The sequence below is a fragment of the Rhinatrema bivittatum genome, chromosome 9 (assembly GCF_901001135.1).
Source record: "Rhinatrema bivittatum chromosome 9, aRhiBiv1.1, whole genome shotgun sequence".
Lineage (NCBI taxonomy): Eukaryota > Metazoa > Chordata > Amphibia > Gymnophiona > Rhinatrematidae > Rhinatrema > Rhinatrema bivittatum.
The window spans coordinates 253,439,192-253,458,602 of NC_042623.1; the positions used below are offsets into that span (position 1 = coordinate 253,439,192).

Genomic DNA, 19,411 nt, shown 5'->3' on the forward strand with positions numbered 1-19,411 from the left:
ATTAAGTCTGAGGTCCCGAAGGGTAAAAAAAAAAAAACAAAAAACAATTTTGAAGTCGGCCGGCGGCTGTCAGGTCGAAAACCGGACGCTCAATTTTGCCGGCGTCCGGTTTCCGAGCCCATGGCTATCAGCGGGCTCGAGAACAGACGCTGGCAAAATTGAGCGTCGGCTGTCAAACCCGCTGACAGCCGCCGCTCCAGGCCAAAAGGAGTGCGCTAGGGACACTAGCGCGTCCCTAGCGCCTCTCCTTTTGCCCGTTTCTACCGCCAGACCTAATTTAAATACTGAATCGCGCGCACAGGTGAGTGGCCTGTGCACGCGCGCTGAGTTTGCCCGCTCTCCCGTGGACTTTACTGAACCGGCCCGTATGTATGACCCCAAATCAGTTTTTGCTTAGCACAAAATAAACATTAAGGTCCACATTTTTATCAAGTTCAAAGGCAAAACCCACCAACAATGTAGCCCTAGAAGAAACCTCTACTTCAGAGTCTCGCAAAAAAAAAAAAGAAATAAAATTTAAAAAGAAATAAATACAAAAGCTGGAAGGTCTAAACTGCTCGTAGTCAGCTGAGTTCTTTCAGGCACAAACCTCTAGGGTTAGCATTACACTCTGGCCACTGGTGCTGTGGAATCCATAGGCAGCACCCAATAACATTTCCTCAGCATATCAGACGGGATCTTGGAAAATTTAACAATCAAACATTAGGTTTCCTACACTGATTTTCAAAAAGCTCCAATTTATGAGGACCTATATTTTATCATCTTTTATCAGAACACATCCCTCCATGTCCTTATGCTGGTGTTCAAGGCAAGTCATCTTGATCACTGATCTCCAATTAACCGTGCCTGGAAATTATTTTAGCACATAGTTCATTAAAAGATGACAATACAATTATAAATCATTGCAGTCAAGGCTATTTCCCTACCAGCAATGGCTGCCCATAAGGTATCCAGGGTCAGCAGAGACAGTCTACTTGGGAGGGTCTTAGCCTCTAATCTCTGCATTCTACCCTGGGTAAGCAAAGAAACCTGCTCTTCCACCTGAGGTAGAGTGGAGTTCTCCCAGTCCCACAACCGGATACTCCGCCCATACTCTCACGGCTGCTAGAGGCCCAGCAACAGACCCTCCCTTCTACCCCTGGAGGAGTACAGTAATCGGGATTGAGTGAGGCTGGAGTCACAATCAAAAAACAGATACAAAGTCCAGTTCTGAGGTGTTCCTTATAATATGTATACCGTAGGAATGTCTTATGTGCCTAACCATGGCTGTGTTGTTTTCCCGACTGCACAGACACAAAGTTGTGTGTGAGAAAAACAAGGATGGAAAGAGGTACATTGGGTGGCTGTGTGGAGAGGATTGTACGCCCCATGCCGCCGGCCGCAGATGCCACTGAACTGAGGCAGCACCCACCATGGCAGCAGAGCAGTAATCGGCGCTAGCACATTTCGATAAGCAGTGGCTTTCGGGCCACAGTGCCAGGCGAATGCCGCACCAGTGCAGGCTGCAATGTCAACGAAAGGAGAGGAGATTGCCAATGGAAAGCCCCTCTAGTGGTAGTAACAGGCCTCAAGAGTCGGGTGTCGGAGGGAACTACAAGGGACAGTGACAGCTGCAGAAGTGTCTTTGGCAGGAGCCACAGAGGCTAAGGCCATGAGGATGCAGGTTCCAGTGTTTGCTGTCCACTGGAAGAGAGGGGATGGCAGTCCCAATGATCAAGTCGGAACTCACACACAAACCATTAGAAATTCTGTGTCCTCTTATTGTCTACTGGAGTCAGATCCTTCACAACTCATTGCTAAACATATGGACTCTGAAGCCCCAGCTATCATTCTGGGAGACCTCAACCTACACATAGACTCATTGCTTCTCTCCTCCAACTGCGATACTCTTCTTTCCTCCCTCAAGGCCATGGGTTTCCACCAAAATATCAATAGCCCACTCACAAAGCTGGTCATACTTTGGATCTCCTATTCACAAACTCAGCCCTCTCCCCTCCTTGTTGCTCCCCAATACCGTGGTCAGACCATTATCTGATCAGAAAAAAATCAGCAGAACCAGAGGTCACGAGCTGAGGCTCCAGGGAGGAAGACTAAGAACCAATATCAGGAAGTATTTCTTCACGGAAAGGGTGGTGGATGCCTGGAATGCCCTTCCGGAGGAAGTGGTGAAGTCTAAAACTGTGAACGACTTCAAAGGGGCATGGGATAAACACTGTGGATCCATCAAGTCTAGAGGGCGTGAATAAAGTGGAGACATTCAAACACTGCACGGAGCGGCAGTAGCCACAGCGGCATTCAAACACTGCACGGAGCGGCAGTAGCCACAGCGGCATTCAAACACTGCACGGAGCGGCAGTAGCCACAGAGGCGTTCACGGAGCGGGATGCCAGTGGCCAGTAGTTGGTGTTCCACCTTCACGGAGCGGAAGGATGGAGGGCTGCTATTTCAAAAAAAACAAAAACAAAACAAAAAAATAAAAACAGGGGTGGGTAAGAGTATGGGGCAAGGGGGTGGCCTGCTTGTTACAGCGGTTGCTACCCCCAATTGAGCTGGATGTCACTTGGATGCAGATTCAAAGCTGCTCTCTAAATTGGGTGGAGGGGAATTAGGGCTGGAGGGTACTGGAAGCCAATAGTAACAGGTGGGAGAGGGAAAAAGGGAAAAAAAATAGATAAAGTGCGTAGCTTGCTGGGCAGACTTGATGGGCCATTTGGTCTTCTTCTGCCCTCATTTCTATGTTTCTATGATCTTTACTGACCTCTATATCTCAGTTAACCCAACCCCCCCCCCCCCCCACCCAAAAGTACTATCCACTTTAGAAAATCCTGCTCTTTGGAAGACCTCCGTTCCCTCCTCAGCACAGAACTTGGGAACATCGACTTTACAGATGCAGACTCAGCCTTTGCCTCTTAGTTTGGCATTACCAACAAGGTGGCAGAGAATCTATGCCCTCAGATGGGAAAAAAAAAAAAAAAGTTAAATCTCTCCCTCAAGAACAAGAAACCATGGTTCACTCCAGAACTAAAGATTCTCAAACAAGATCTAAGATATAAAGAACTCCTATGGCGCAAGAATCCCTCCACAGCCTCCTCATCAGTCTACAAATCAGCTATGCACAACTACAGAAATACAATCCTCCGTACAAAGAGAGACTTCTACGCTCGCAAAATCCATCACTTCTTTTTTGATGCCAAGGCCTTGTTCTCCTATGTCAAGGATCTTACACAGCCAGCCTCTCCCACCATCCCAATCCAAATCTTCTGAACTGGCTATCTTCTTTGAGAAAAAAATCTTAAACCTCTTAGCCCCGCTTGCCGCCTCAAAAGACACAACCACCTCCTTATTACTCTCCCTTCACCCAGAAAGCTAACTTCAATTGATTTGAACCCACTTCTCCCCTCGAAATAGAAAATATACTAAAAAAGATGAAACCCACCTATCATCCAACAGATTCCATCCCTTCAAAACTACTGTTCAACATCCCTAATACAATTGGTAAGCCACTCGCAGAAATTATCAATTGCTCTCTATCACAAGGCTCAGTTCCAGATTCTCTCAAAATTGCCTCCATTAAACCATTGCAGCACCTTTGCTAAAGAAACCCAACCTGAATCCAACGGACCCGGCAAACTTTCGACCCATCGCCAACTTCCCCTTCATCGCCAAACTCTTGGAGAAAATTGTAAACAAACAGCTTTCTGAATACCTTGAGGATCAAAAAATCCTCACCCCAGCCCAGTTTGGTTTCCGAAAATCACTGAACACTGAATCCCTCCTTATCACTCTCACTGATAACATCCTCTTGGGACTCGATAAAAGAACAACATTCCTTTTGGCTCTACTCGATTTCTCAGCGGCGTTCGACACAGTGAATCACTCCATCCTAATTAAAACTCTTTCTGATATTGGCATCTCAGGAATTGTACTCAGATGGTTTAAGTCCTTCCTCTGTAACAGGAAATTCAAGGTCAGAATAAGCAACAAGGAATCCCATCCAATTAGTTCAACACTCGGTGTCCCACAGGGGTCATCGCTCTCCCCTACGCTTTTCAACATTTATCTCCTCCCCCTCTGCCAACTTCTCTCAAATCTAAAAAGGTAACTCACTTTATTTACACGGACGACATCCAGATTCTTATTCCAGTTACCGAATCTCTTTCAAAAACCCTTGACGTCTGGAACAGCTGCCTACAGTCTATCAACCAACTATTATCCAGCCTCAACTTAGTTCTCAACACATCTAAAATGGAACTATTGGTCATCTCGCACAACAATAATCTGGCCCTCAGCAACCTACCTGCTCCACTTTCGACCTCCATCACCCAGGTGAGGGACCTCAGAGTCACTCTCGACAACAGGCTGAATCTATAAACATGTATCAACAAAATAACAAAAAGAAGGTTTTTACAAACTGTAAATCCTAAAAAAAGCTTAAACCCCTCCTGCACCTACATGACTTCCGCTCGGTTCTTCAAGCCATCATATTCTCTAAAATTGATTACTGCAATTCCCTCCTACTCTGTCTTCCTGCTTCCACCACAAAACCCTTACAGATGCTACAGAACGCCACCGCAAGGATCCTGACGAATACCGAAAGAGGAGAACATATCTCCTGTTCTTAAAAATTTACACTGGTTCCCCATCAAATTCAGAATCATTTACAAAAGCTCTAATGCTGATCCAAAAGTCCATCCACATGCAAACCTCACTTGATTTAACCTTCCCTCTTAGACATCACACGTCCGCCAGGCCTATAAGATCAGCATACAAAGGCTCACTCTATGCACCCCCAGTCAAGTCCGCTCTTAGAAAACGTGCCCTCTCCACAGCAGGGCCCACACCACGGACTGCTCTACCACCTGATCTGCGCCAAGAAACTTGCCAAAAGACGTTCAAGAAAAAGCTTAAGACATGGCTATTCAGCCAAGCGTTTCCTTGAAGAACTGAATGTACGCCACCAGACTCTTTACACCTCACAGCATCATTTATTACAGTTCTTGGTTTTGCTGTTTACTTTATTTTGTCGCTATTCGTTCTCTTACTTTGCCCCTTGTTCTGACACACTCTACAGTTGTTTTTCCTGGTTAAAATCTCCCTGTTATTTGTAATTCCTACTTTAGTTATATGTAAACAGACGCGATATGATTTTTCAAGAGCAGCGGTATATAAAAACTTATAAATAAATAGTGTTGAGGGCCAGCTTTACCTTTTTTTTTATATACCCTAGGCACGGGCAGGCAGGCATGGTGGTGGGAGGCCCCTCTGACCTTGCAGTGTAATCCTTCCTCTGGGTGACCCTCTCTCCCTAACAGTCAGTTACCTCTTGCTCGTCACCCCCCCCCCTCTCCCTCCCAGCCTCTGCTCTTCTCCAAAACATGGGGTGGATCACTCTGGCTGTCCTGGCTACAAAGATCTCACAATCCTTCCCAGGTGTTCAGTATCTGAGCACTATATATAGGAGTAATTGTAACCTCCAACTGTATTAATTACATAACTTAAGAACTGAATGATTACTAACTCATACTGTTACCAATCATAATTTGTTTATGATCAGATCAAGGATTCTTATTTTATCTAAAGATAGAGAATTGAATCAGGGTTTTTATCAATTAATTTAGACACACACACACACATGCTTCAGCCTCCTAAGTAAAGTCTTGCATGGTTCAAAGCTATTACACTCACTAATCCTTGTGATGGACCTTAGTATAAGCAGTCAGGAGTACCTGGTCTGCATCTCTCTCAGAGATCAGCATCTGTGCCATTCAGGCACCTGCTCTCATTGCTTCTCTCCTCGAGGTTAGGAGAAGGCCCGGCCCGTCAGCAGGGTGTGGAGCAGGGATAGTTAGGAGCTTCTTTTGTTCAGCTAGGAAGGCAGCATTCTTGAAGCTGTCCTGCAGGATGGTCATTCACAGCCAGTGGAGCCATCATTAGAGGACCTCCAGTATTAGGGTACCTTCCATGTTAAGGGCCTTACTGGAGGAATTTTTTTTTGTTTTAATTTCTTGCCCGTGCCACCTCCTTATGAGGAAAAAGGTAAAGAGGCTATGGCCGCTCAGCTTGGATAAGAGACAGGTGAGGGGGGGGAATATATGATAGAGCTCTATAAAATCATGAGGATTAGAATGGGCGGGGCCGGCAGAAGCGCTAGGCGAGCTAGGCCTGGGCCTAGCGCACCGACCATTAGGGGGCACAAGCCTTGCACCATCCCTGAGAATGGGTAAATATGAATCAGTTATTTCAGATAATAAAAGGACTAGGGGGCACTCCATCAAATTAGAAAGCAGCACGATTAAATCAAATTGGAGAAAATTAATTTTTTCATTCGTACACGATTAAGGTTCTAGAATTTGTTGCTGGAGGATGTGGTTAGAGAAGTTAGTGTAGCTGGGTTTAAAAAAGGTTTGGATAAGTTCCTGGAGAAGTCCATTACCTGCTATTAATCAAGTTGACTTAGGGAACAGGCACTGTTATTACCGGCATCAGTAGCGTGGGATCTATTTAATGTTTGGGTACTTGCCAGGTACTTGTAACCTGGATTGGCCTCTGTTGGAAACAGGATGCTGGGTCTGATGGACCCTCAAGTCTGACTCAGTACGGCAACTTCATAACTCTGGGTCAGTCAACCATTTTACAAAAATGGTGTTGACTGGCCCAGAGCTAGGGGGCACTCCGGGCTGCTACTTGGCTACCAGGGAGTCTTGAGGAGGGGGAGTGCTTTTCGCACAGTGCATCATTTGTCCTAGAGCTGGCCATGTATGGGGACAAGACTTAAAGACCTAAACATGTCTACCCCAGAGAAAAGGCCAGAGGGGGAGATAATGAGAGAGAGACATGTAAATACCTCAGAGGTCTCTATGCACAGGAGGTGAGCTCATTCACTGGAAAGGAGGCTCTAGAACGAGAGGTCATGGGATGAGGGGGAACGTAATCTAAGGAAAATATTTCTGTACAGAAAGGAGAGTGGATGCATGTGTAACAGCCCGAGTCTGACAACTGTGGCTAAGGATGCGTTCAGAAGTGCGGCTTTAGTGGACTCAAGATTCTCGCACATCCCATGACTAAAAGAGCAGAAGAGAAGGAGTAGACACCAGATGAGCAGGATCTGTGGTGAGGGAGTTAGAATTGCATTATGTTAAGGGAATCCTCTGTGTCTTTCAAAACATGCTTCTGATGCATGGACGAAAAGGTTATAACTAAGAAAGGGAGGGAGGGAGCTAGCAGAGGAACAGACAGCGAGAGAGAATTCCCACCAACAAAGAAAAGTGCTTGTATTATCACTGCAGTTAGTGTCTTTGCTATATCTTTGTATTCTGCACTACTTTTAGAAGCATAACCTAGCATTAATAATAAAAAAACTTTGCTATCTTGAAATCTGCTGTGTGTGTTGACTCAAAGTGCCAGTGTATATATATATTTTTTTTTGAATAGCAGATCCTATTAAGAAGGAAACCTGCAGGATACTGTCTTTTTGTGTGTTCAGGGCAGCGGGTTTCACCAAGGGGGGACGTGCTTGGGGGGATACCAGCCCTGTTTGAGTTGCAGAGTAGAGAATCTCCCCAGGGAAGGGACTGGGGGCTCTGGCCTCGTGTTTTGCTTTTAAGCACACAACAGCAGCATGGAACAGCCTTCCCTGCGGAGGTGGTGGTGGTGGTGAGGACAGTAGCTGAGATCAAGAGAGCATGGGATAAACACAGAATCTCTGAGAAAGTCGTAGGCATTGTAAAGCTGAGCAGTTGGTGTGGATGGGCAGACTGGATAGGCTGTAATGGTCTTTTTCTGCCATCACGTTTTTATGCTTTTTTTCGTGGCCCAGCAGATCCCTGGTGCTCCCGGCTAAATCAGGTTTTAGATCTGGTGCCATGAACTAAGTAACTATCTAGGGCTCTCTCTCCCTGTTTTACTTCCCCTCCCAACTCAGCCCTGCCATCCACTGGGGGCCGCAGACTGCAGCAACTTCTGGAAGCCAATTCACATGACACCGCCCCCCCTACCCCGAGCACTGGCATTGCACAATGACTGAGAATCCCTCCCCTCCAACAGGGGTTGTGAGTGCTGCATCTACAGCATCAGCCTCCTATTTGTAAGATAGTGAAAAGGATCATGCAGTGACATGCGCTTGCCATCTGGACGTCCCTGGTCTGTCTTCTCCTTTGCCTGCAATATGTTCTTTGGGAGCTAGTTTGGGCCACGGTGGGTACCACAGCTAAAACTGTGCGAAGCCTTTGCCACGTACCTTCTGCCACCTCGCAATATCTGAGAGAGCAGCGCAGCACTAATCTAATCTGTACTTTCATCACTTAGCCCAATAGACAGGGGGCGGGATGGACAGGAGGGAACCCACAGTCCCCATCTGTTTTGTTCCTATGACCCTGGTCCAAAATAAATAACCAACACTAAGCAAACCTGACAGAGCCCCCAGCTGTGCCTGTTTAGATAAGAATGTACAAAAAGAAGAAAATGTGATTAGGATAATGCATTAAGCATTAATTCTATTCCTGGGGGTAAAATGGAGAGGAGCATTTACTTCACTAGTTTTGGGGGGGGGGGGGGGTTTTCCCCCCATTGTGAAGGCATCACAGATCACAGCGCAAACAAGAGAGAGTTGTTCTTGTAACGTTTGCACTTTGCTCTAAACACCTCTCACCAGGACTTAAGTCACCTGACTTGAGGCCTCATCTGCGAGTTCTGCTTCCTTTCTGTTGTGAGTTTCTTGTGGGTTTTAACCGGGCCTCCACTCATCAGCGCTGGTCTGTTTTTATATATATATATTTTTTTTTTTTTATTTCATACACGATGTGAAAGAGTGGGACTGCTGTGTTTAATACACTTAAACAGGAAGACAGAAAGGCCAGCAGCAAGCTGTACGGAACCAGGAATACATTTTTATAACTTTACAGACTTCCAGTCCACAGGAGTATAAAATGTGCCAAGGATACAGCCAAGGTGCTGATTGAATTCCAAAAGTGTTTATTTTTCTGAATTCACAAACAGATGTGGCAACAGGAAGGAAGAGGCAAGCTGAAGTGTTCTTGCATGCATTAGCGTCCCCGTCTGCTTTAACAGGAAAGAAACAAGCACACAAGAAATAGCTGAAGTTCCCCAAAGCACAAACAGCCTAGGCAGGGGTGGCCAATGAACATCTCAAGCGCTGTAGGCAGGTCTTTCGGGCACAAATTGCCGCTTACGGGCGAAGTCTTCCTCCATCATCGACCGATGCACATCTGGCCAAGACGCCCGCCTACCTCACGCTGCGATCCTTTCGCATCGCAGCAAGCCAGCTTGCAAGGAAACGTTGTAAGGTGAATTAGCTACTGAGAAGGAAGCTAGCTGCCCACCTTCGCAGCCCCTCCCTCACAGAGCTTGAGCCGGTCTTGGTGGAGAGGGCTGCCCCAAACCCTCCCATCCCCAAGCAGTGGAAAGAGCAGGTACCGGGAAACCACCACAACACCAATACAAAAGCAGGCAAACTTCGGAGTTCAGAACATAAGAAGTCGCCATGCTGGGTCAGACCAAGAGTCCATCAAGCCCAGCATCCTGTTTCCAACAGAGGCCAAAACCAGGCCACAAGAACCTGGCAATTACCCAAACACTAAGAAGATCCCATGCTACTGATGCCAGTAGTAGCAGTGGCTATTATTTAAGACAACTTGATTAATAGCAGTTAATGAACTTCTCCAAACCCAGTTACACTAACCACATCCTCTGGCAACAAATTCCAGAGCTTAATTGTGCGCTGAGTGAAAAATAATTTTCTCTGATTAGTTTTAAATGTGCTACTTGCTAACTTCTAATCTACTTGCTAACTACTTGCTAACTTCTATTCTACTTGCTAGTCCTTCTATTATCTGAAAGAGTAAATAACAGATTCACATTTATCCGTTCTAGACCTCTCACGATCTTAAAGACCTCTATCATATCCCAACCTCAGCTGTCTCTTCTCCAAGCTGAACAGTCCTAACCTCTTTAGCCTTTCCTCATAGGGAGCTGTTCCATCCCCTTTATCATTTTGGTCGCCTTTCTCCATCGCAACTATATCTTTTTTGAGATGCGATGACCAGAATTGTACACAGTACTCAAGGTGCTGCAGTCACTTCCAACATGTAACTGTGCTGCACCAGAGGCAGACTGGCCTATCAGGCATGCCCTGAGGGGCTGGTCAGGCCAATCATGTGGTTGATGGTGGTTGCAGTAGCCCCATGCCTGCAGAACTACTAATACCAGCCTCCCAGATGCTCACTGGAGAGTTAGAATGTCTAACATTATATGAGGATACAGACATAATAGGAATCTCAGAGAGATGGTGGACACAGGGTAGAACGGGACACGGGGTAGAAATTATATTAGTTATACGGCAGATCAAATTGGTGGAAGAGTGGCACTATATGTACAGGATGGCAAAGAGTAAAGCAGAATAAAAATCCCGCACGCAAAAAAATGCACCGTGGAATCCTTATGGATAGTACATCAGTGTGTGACAGGTTAAGGGTATAGCAGTGGATGTATCTACCATACACCTAGCCAAGATAAAGAAATAGAATCAGAAATTAGAAGACAAAAATTTGACAGCACAATAATAATGACAGATTTCAGTTACCCCAGTATTGATTGGGTCAATGTCTCATGCTGAAGAGGTTAACATTTCTTGATGCCATAAATGACTGTTTCATGGAACAGATGGTTCTAGAAATGAAGAGACTGGGAACTGCTTTAGATCTAGTCCTCAGGGAATGCACAGTCTGGTAAAGGGTTACTGTGGTGGGGCCACTTAACAATAGCAATCATAATACAATAAAATTTGATAATTTCCTCCCTACAGTGATATAAGTAAAACTACTGCAGTAACATAACATTAAAAAGGAAGACTATGATAGAAAGAGGAAATTTATTAAAAAAAAAAAAAAGAAAAAAAAAACAAACTAAAAAGGAGCAGTGGCAAAGGTTAAAGGTTTGCAAACGGCATGGACACTGTTTAAAAATACCACCTTGGAAGCCCAGATAAAAAAAAAGCATTCCATGCATTAAAGGTTGAAGACCAGATGACTGGCAGCATGAGGTGAATGAGGCAGTTAACATTTCTTTATAACCTTTTGGCTTTAACACATCTAACCATCAGCAGCTACCCATCAACCTCTCCCCACAGCTAATTTAAAAAAACAGAGTGAGTACCTTCATAAATACATATTACACTGCCCACCAGTGGACCTTAATTCCCCATATGGGCAGTTATCCCCTAGACACCAATGGTCAAGCCATAGGGGGGGGGGGGGGGGTGGAGTCATGCTTTTACCTTTTTTTCTAACACAAATAGTTTTGCTTGAACTTGATGTATAGTGGAAGACCATAACAGAAAAGTCCTTGCTCTCATAAAGGTCTTCTGAGCTTCCCTAACCAATGGCATGCACAAGAAAGCACCGTGGCTCAATTTCAGATGTCATTCTGGGGCATACCATTCCAACTTATTTTTCAAATAAAGTGAGTGAGAGCCTCTAATGATTCTAAAAGTCATTGTCAAGATTCTAAATTTGGCCTGTGCAGTAACCTGTAGTGAATCGTGAAAGAAGAAGGGTAGATGTGAATCGGTTATTTACTCTTTCGGATAATACAAGGACTAGGGGGCATTCCATGAAGTTAGCAAGTAGCACATCTAAAACTAATTGGAGAAAATTCTTTTTCACTCAATGCACAATTAAGCTCTGGAATTTGTTGCCAGAGGTTGTGGTTAGTGCAGTTGGATTAAAAAAAAAAAAAAAAAAGGTTTGGATAAGTTCTTGGAGGAGAAGTCCATTATCTGCTATTAATCAAGTTGTCTTAGAGAATAGCCACTGTTATTACTGGCATCAGTAGCATGGGATCTTCTTAGTGTTTGGGTAATTGCCAGGTACTTGTAGCCTAGTTTGGCCACTGTTGGAAACAGGATGCTGGGCTTGATGCACCCTTGGTCTGACCCAGTATGGCAATTTCTTATGTTCTTATTGTTATGGAGTCTCACTTTAGTGGACCCTTAGGCCGACCTGCAGGAGACTGGGAAAGGTGGTCAATGTCTCTAGTATGTGGCAGGCCGGGAGGCAGATGTTCAGGCAGGATGTAGAGGTGCTCTTCACCCTGGAAGCTGGTACTCCCCAGGGAGGAGCCCGTAGGAGCCCAACCGCTGGGACTTAGGCGGGTTGTTGATCAGGACTGAGAACTGGAACCAGACTAGGACAGTAGATAAGTACTGTAGCAGGGCTCGGGTTCTGGAACCAGGCAGGGACTGTAGCAAGCAGGCAGGAACGGGGCGAGTAGCGAGGCAATTCACTCCGGGGCACGACGCAACAGGGAACCAGGAGGTAAGCCCTTTGCAAGGCAAAGACTGAGTGTCCGCGGCCGACTTATCAAGGCCGCGGCGTCTGATGTCAGGAACTGGGCGGAGTCACCACTGGCGGGAAACAGCCTAGAAAAGCGTCCAAGTGGGGCGCACACACGCCTAGAAGCAGGGCGTCCATGGGAAGCTTCCTGGCGGTGCGGCCCCCGCGGGGACGCCAAACAGGGCGCAAACCAGGCCTCCAGAAGCGGGAGCAGGTCCAGGAGCCCGGAGGTAAGGGTCTGGTCGCGGCGCTCGCGGCCAGAACCGCAACACTTATGGCTTGAAACCACTCCTCTAGACCACCCTTGCTATAATGTTTTGGACCTGCTGATATCCATATCATAATTATGTTATGAAGTCATGGCATCCATAGCCAATAAAGAAATACATACGTTTGCAACTCAGATGTCATAGAATTACATTTTTATATTTTGAAAAAACAAATTGAAGAAATCATGGCCAGTTCATTGCATTGTCTGAAAGCAATACAAGGGATTGCAACCAGTTTTTTTCTAAACGTTTCTGCTCTGTCTTTTACAGGGCCCATGACAATCTCTTCATCAAATTCACCATCATCTTCCATAATACGTAATCGATATAGCTCATAAAAAATGAATGGTGACCCAGACACTATTATACTTTGAATAATTATGTTGAAAGGGAACCACCTTAAGAACATAACATACTGGGTCAGACCAAGGGTCCATCAAGCCCAGCATCCTGTTTCCAACAGTGGCCAATCCAGGCCATAAGAACCTGGCAAGTGCCCAAAAACTAAGTCTATTCCATGTTACTGTTGCTAGTAATAGCAGTGGCTGTCAACTTAATTAATAGCAGGTAATGTACTTCTCCAAGAACTTATCCAATCCTTTTTTTAAACACAGCTATACTAACTGCACTAACCACATCCTCTGGCAACAAAGTCTAGAGTTTAATTGTGCGTTGAGTGAAAAAGAACTTTCTCAGATTAGTTTTAAATGTGCCCCATGCTAACTTCATGGAGTGCCCCCTAGTCTTTCTATTATCTGAAAGAGTAAATAACCGATTCACATCTACCCGTTCTAGACCTCTCATGATTTTAAACACCTCTATCATATCCGCCCTCAGCCGTCTCTTCTCCAAGCTGAAAAGTCCTAACCTCTTTAGTCTTTCCTCATAGGGGAGCTGTTCCATTCCCCTTATCATTTTGGTCGCCCTTCTCTGTACCATGCTGGATCAGACAGAATCCAGCTGGCAAGTACCTGACAGATACCATAAAGCAGATCTAATTCCTGATACTCACTCCCAGGGACAGCAATAACTTTCTTTAGTCTGCCTGGCTTATATTATGTTATGGACTTTTCCTCCAGGAACTTGTCCAGACCTGTCCAAAACCCTGCCATGTTCACGTCCTCTGCCAACAGATTGCACAGCTTGATGTGCGCAGAGAGGAAAAGTTCTAGGATCTGCTGCTTGTTAGTTTCACGGAGTGTCCGTTTGTTTTAGTGTTTCTGAAAGGGTAAGTAACCGTCCTTTCTTTACCCATTCTACCCTCACTCATGATTTTATAAAAACCTCTAGCATGTGCCCTCTTCAGCTGTCTCTTTTCCAAGCTGAGGAACCCTAGCCTCTCATCCTGGGGGAGCTGTCTCACTCCCTTTAATCATTTTTGTGGCACTGCTCTGCACCTTATCAAGTTCTGCTTAGTCTTTCTTGAGATGTGGCGACCAGAACACAATATTCAAGATGCAGTCGCACCATGGCTCAATACAGAGGCAATATCGTATTTTCCCTTTTAGTCTCCATTCCTAACATTGTTTTTTTATTTTGACTGCCACCGTATTGTCCTCAAGGTCTCCCAAGCTCCTTTTTCCTGTGTGGTGACTCTCGCTACAGAACCCAACATCGTGCACTTGTAGCTGGGATTATTTTTCCCTCTGTGCATCACTTTGCATTTCCCCCCATATTAAATTTCAACTGCCATTTCAGCTGCCCTGTCTCACAAGGGCCCTTTTGCAACTCCTTGCAATCTGCTGCTGTTTTTACAAAACTTGATCATGTCACTTGTGGTTCCCTTTTCCAGATCATTTAGGAATGTGTTAAACAGCATCGATCCCTGGAGCTCTCCACCAAGGACCTATCTCCATTTAGAAAAAAATGACCATTCAGTCCTACCCTCGTTTCCAGTCTTTTTTTTATCCATTACCAGTCCACTCGTACCTCCCTCTCCTGTTTGATTCTAAATTTCGTTATTTAATACAATTTCTAAGAGACCAACTTCCTAAGACCTTCTCCTCCCCCAGCAAGCCACTGAAACATACGATGAAACTGCCTGGGGTAGGGAAAAAGCTTTCTGGTATCGAAGCCCTTTTTTGTTTTTAAGCACTTACCTAGGAATCTTAAGCTGGCAGCTAAATCAGAAACATCCCGGAAAAGGTAATTCAGCCGGTCATGCAACTCTCCAAGCCACAAGACAAATGGAGACGTGTGGAACAAACTGTTCCCAAAGGTCAATCTATGATCTCTCTCTCTTGCTTCTTCCTGCCCTTCATTTTTCAGACCCAATGCCCCCAGGCGCCAATTAAATACTCACCAAGGCCACTTCGGAAGGATCTGTTGATTGTGACATGTAAACAGTTGACATGAGCAAGAGAGCAAACCCAGGAGTCCATACTGCAATCAACAGGACACTAGCATCCTAATGGGAATAAATAATAAGTCACTGTTCTCTGCTTGCTCTGTCAACATATTTGCAGAAAAGTCCATGATTTCAGGGCCTGCTGCTTTTAAGTACTCAGACTCCAGTTGTTCCGTCTCACATCACTGCTAATGACTTTTCAACCATGAATGGACACTGTATTCCTCTTACAGCGTGTGCACAATGGTGGTGCAAATTCTGAACCAGAACACAAGACTGAAAAGACGAGCTTTCTGTTACAGGAAGCATTTGCCAGTTAAACCTGGAACAATGGGATGGCCGCCCCTGCTAGTTCAATGTCCGATGAATAAACAAAGCAGCAGGTCGGTTCCAAAACGTAGTCTTCCACTACAGAATGGACCAAAAATCTAAAGTCAGACTGCGAAGCCCGATTGCCAAAAGATACTGAACTTCCCACCCCAGGTCCCGCCACACCTCTTTCCAGCAAACACGCAAAATCTCTCTGTGTGTGTGTGGGCTTCTTCAGTTAAGGAGCGTCTACAGGAGTGCTTTGTTGTTTAAAGGCCCGGAGGTCATGAACACAAGATTTTAGAAAGAATATGTAGCACTTCCCAGCTTTCTTGTAAAAGGAAAGAATTAAAAAAACAAAAAATAAAAACAAACAGAAAATGTGAATGTAATTTCCAATTTTTCAATATGGACCACCAACATCATGCTTTAAAAAAAAAAAAAAAGCATAGCCTGTCAACGCTTAATTGCCTTGTGTACCAAGGAATTTTTTCCTGTAGATACAAAACAGAGAAAGCCCTTTCGCACACCAGACCCTTAAGTCAAATAACTGGGTCAATACGTCCACGTGCTCTGGCGTTACAATAGGATGCGAGGAGAGGGGGGAGGTTCGAGATTATTTGTTTTATATACCATCAATCTGAAACAAATAAATAAATACCTGGAAACCTTTGAATTTTGGTCTCCCAGAGATAGCTGGCAAAGTAGTGGCAGGGAAGGGGGATGGGGGAAGGTAAGAGGAAGCTCTAATCTGCCTAGTTTTACAATCCCTGCCACTCCCTCAGAGATCCCCGGTGCTTATCTCCTGCTTTTCTGAATTCAGACACTGCCCTGGTCTCCTCACCTCACTGGAAGACTGTTCCATGCATCCACCACCCCCTCTAAAGAAATATTTCCTTACTCTTGAGCCTAACCTTCACCTTCTTCTGTTCCACCCCCTCTCTCTACCACCACTTCTCCCCTCTAGGGAGGACCCCAGCATTGTTCCCCTTCCCTCCCGAGACCAGCACACTCCTTGCTCGTCACACCTCAGACTTGTGCGCCTTCACTCTTCCCTCGGCTGCGTCCCCAGTCCTGGAATCACAGCGGCAGTTTCTTCCCCTGCACTGCCTGCAGGGCGCGCTCCAGGCTTACCCCCGCGGCCTCGCTGAAGGGGGCCTGGCTGGAGCAGTGAGCAGAGAAGCCGGGCGCTTTTCAGGGTTTCCCCAGCAATTGATGCAAATGTCCAGAGGCTCTGGGAACGGGGGAGCGAAATCCCCCGAGAGCTCCCAGATCTTCGTTTGTCATCAATAAAACCAGGAAGGGCTGGCCCCGGGGCTCAGTGCCCTACGGCAGGGTATTCCGCTCCCCGGGTCGGTTGGGGCTGGGGATCCTGCGTTCCTTGCTCAAGGGTGACCCCCAATGGTTGGATTCATGACTGCAGGGTTCCAAGAAGGAGCCGCATGGCCCCTTAGCCCGGGAACGTCCCTGCAACAAGCAGGCTACGTATTCCAGGGGGAGGCGGATATTAAAAATCGGAGAAAAATCCCCAGGTGGTGTCAAATGAAGGCTCGTGGCGCCAGATCTGACCGAGCGGAAATGTACAAAGGAGCAAAACAAAAGCAGGAAAACGAAACCTATCCTCCTGTAATGGGAGCTGCAGAGGCCTCCCTGCCTCTCACTTTCAGTATCACAAGGCCAGGATCAGACGTGGTTTGTGGTTTACGGTGCAAACTCTCATGCAGAAGGCTTACATCTTGCAATCTAAACCAGATAAGCAAGCCTGGCAGGGTGAATGGGCCCAGCCATATAATTACTTCCCTCAGTCAGACCTGCCCCCTCTCCTCATTAACGTCTTAATTCACTTCTTGTTTTTTTACTTTGCAACTTTATTTTATTGATGGGGTGGGGGGTTTTTTGGTTTGTTTGTTTTTTAAACTTGTGGGTCCAACAAGCAGATATGAAAACTTCACACAGAAAATAAAAACAAAAACAAAACACAAATTCTTGCAGCAAAGAAACCCTTTTCCTCCCTGCAGCCTTTGCCAGTTTCCACATCTCCAATAAATCTTGTCATTAACCACGACACCGGAGCTCCCGTGTGGCCCAATTGCTTTTGCCAGGAAGCACTTTTATACAGAGGTGCAAACGGAAAAGTGAGAATACTACATCCGACCCCGATTAAAAACAAAAATGGACTTTTTTTTTTGTTTCCCCAGTTGGAGTGGCTGGGATACTGAACAATATTTATTTAAAAACTTTTCTATACCGTCGCTAAGTCATATACCATCGCAACGGTTTACAAATAGGCACATAGACTAAGGTAAGTAAATGTAGGTTATCGTACATTCTAACAGGTGCCAATAAAGTTCGGTTACAATTTCATAAATAAAATCATTATTTGAGTAATGTTGGTCAAGTCCAGGTGTATTATTGAGTTACTATCTCTGAGATATTACTTCTTAAATGTAGGATTGAGTAAATTCATTCTCATCTGCATTACTCTGTACTTTCATTCTCTACCCTCCACACTCTTTAGTGAAGGCTTTTTTAAAGAGCCATGTTTTTAGATTTTTCTTAAAGGTTTTGAGATTATTCTGTAATCTGAGTTCGGGGGGCATCGTGTTCCATAGTATGGGCCCAGCCAATGATAAAGCCCTTTCTCTCACTTGGGTTAATTTTGCTGACTTTACTGAAGGGATTGTTAGTAGTGCTTTGTTTGCCGAGCGGAGGTTTCTTTGTGGAACGTGTACTCGTGAGGCTGTGTTTAGCCAGTCTGCTTCTTTATCATATATTAGTTTGTGTATGGTGCATAAGGCCTTGCATTTTATCCTGTATTCGATGGGTAACCAATGTAAGTCTGCTAGGGTTTCGGTTATATGGTCCCTCCTCTTTTTCCCCGTCAGTATTCTGGCTGCAGTATTTTGAAGTAGACCCGGTTATCTGCTGCCGTCACAAGGAACACATTCCTCTTTTAATAAAATATTTTACCTTCGCAAGCAGAGCAATGAGGATTTTTACCAGAGCCTATTTGTGAAGCTTCAGCCATTTAAATTCAAATATTTCATACAGTAACTTTTTTTTTTTTTTTTTTTTTTTTTTAAGACAAAGCCCAATATTGAGGAAGCAGAATCATCCTGCAACCTCCTATTTCAGCACCCCAGCTGAAACCTGTAATCTGAATTTCTGCAGAGCGTGCACATAGAAAACAAGCCTCGTTTTGCTGCTGTATACGTTTACCTCTGCAGGATCCAACGCATCAGGGTTTCTACCAGAGGGAGGTTGTGTCACACAAAATCGGATCAGTTTCTGTGCATGAGGAAACAGAGGAATTACATCCAGGCTTCCCGGGCTGTCCTTCAGGTATAGGGCTATATTGTTTTTAAGTTTTAAAATGGGGATATTTCCCCGAGGTGGCTAAAATCGACATAGAAAAAGTTGGGAAAACATGTTGTGCTGAAAAGACCCAGAGTTTTACAGTTTGGTGATCTGTATATATAATAAAGTTATCCAAAGTATCTCTGTAGCTGAATCCTGTGTGGCTGCTGCTGTTCCCCCATGACAATGGGAAAACAGATTGTAACTGTATAATCAATATGGGTCAAATTGCTGACTTTCCTGTTTCCAAGTTTTTCCTCTCTCTCTCTTTTTTTTTTTTTTTTAATTCCTCTTAACAATATAAGATATTAAGAGGAATTGTGGTTTTGGCTTGGCATAGGATTTTTTTTTTTTTTTGCAGCATGTATTGTTAACGGAGTCCTTTCTCTGTTCATAATTATGCTGTAAAATTTTGGAACCACTGCTATTCCCTCTAAAAAAATCTTTTTGCATGGTATAATATGATAAAAGTAAATAAATTTAAACAAACAAGTTGAATAGCATATGGGTGAATCCCTAAGATGATAAGCTGGGCTAGAAATTTGTTGTGTGAATGGTGACAGATAGTAGTTATAATAGATTGAGTTTATTCTATGGACAGGGTGGGGGATACCAGTGGAGTGCCTCAGGACTCAGTCCTCGCTATACTTCTGTTCAACCTTGTCATAAGAAATACTGAAGAGGACTTAACAGGAAAGATGTGTCCTTTTTGCAGTTACTTAAGATCTGCAGCAAGATCGACACCAGCGACAAAGCTACAAGTTGGCCCCCTCCTCTTCTGA

The 19,411-nt window shown here is 45.0% G+C and overlaps 1 protein-coding gene across 8 annotated transcripts in view; it reads right to left on the bottom strand.

Annotated features, from left to right (window-relative positions):
- GPR160 (G protein-coupled receptor 160) overlaps nucleotides 1-19,411 on the bottom strand; it is an 84,576-nt gene that overhangs the window by 32,364 nt on the left and 32,801 nt on the right. Inside the window, exon 2 of one of the 8 annotated variants that reach the window (XM_029615540.1) lies at nucleotides 14,919-15,023. The exons of 5 other annotated variants lie outside the window; for them this stretch is intronic. The gene's annotated coding sequence lies outside the window, so the exon portion shown is untranslated. Of the gene's footprint in view, nucleotides 1-4,297; nucleotides 4,323-14,715; nucleotides 14,863-14,918; nucleotides 15,024-19,411 lie in introns of those variants that run through there. 2 more of the 8 variants (XM_029615541.1, XM_029615543.1) reach the window with 2 other exon arrangements.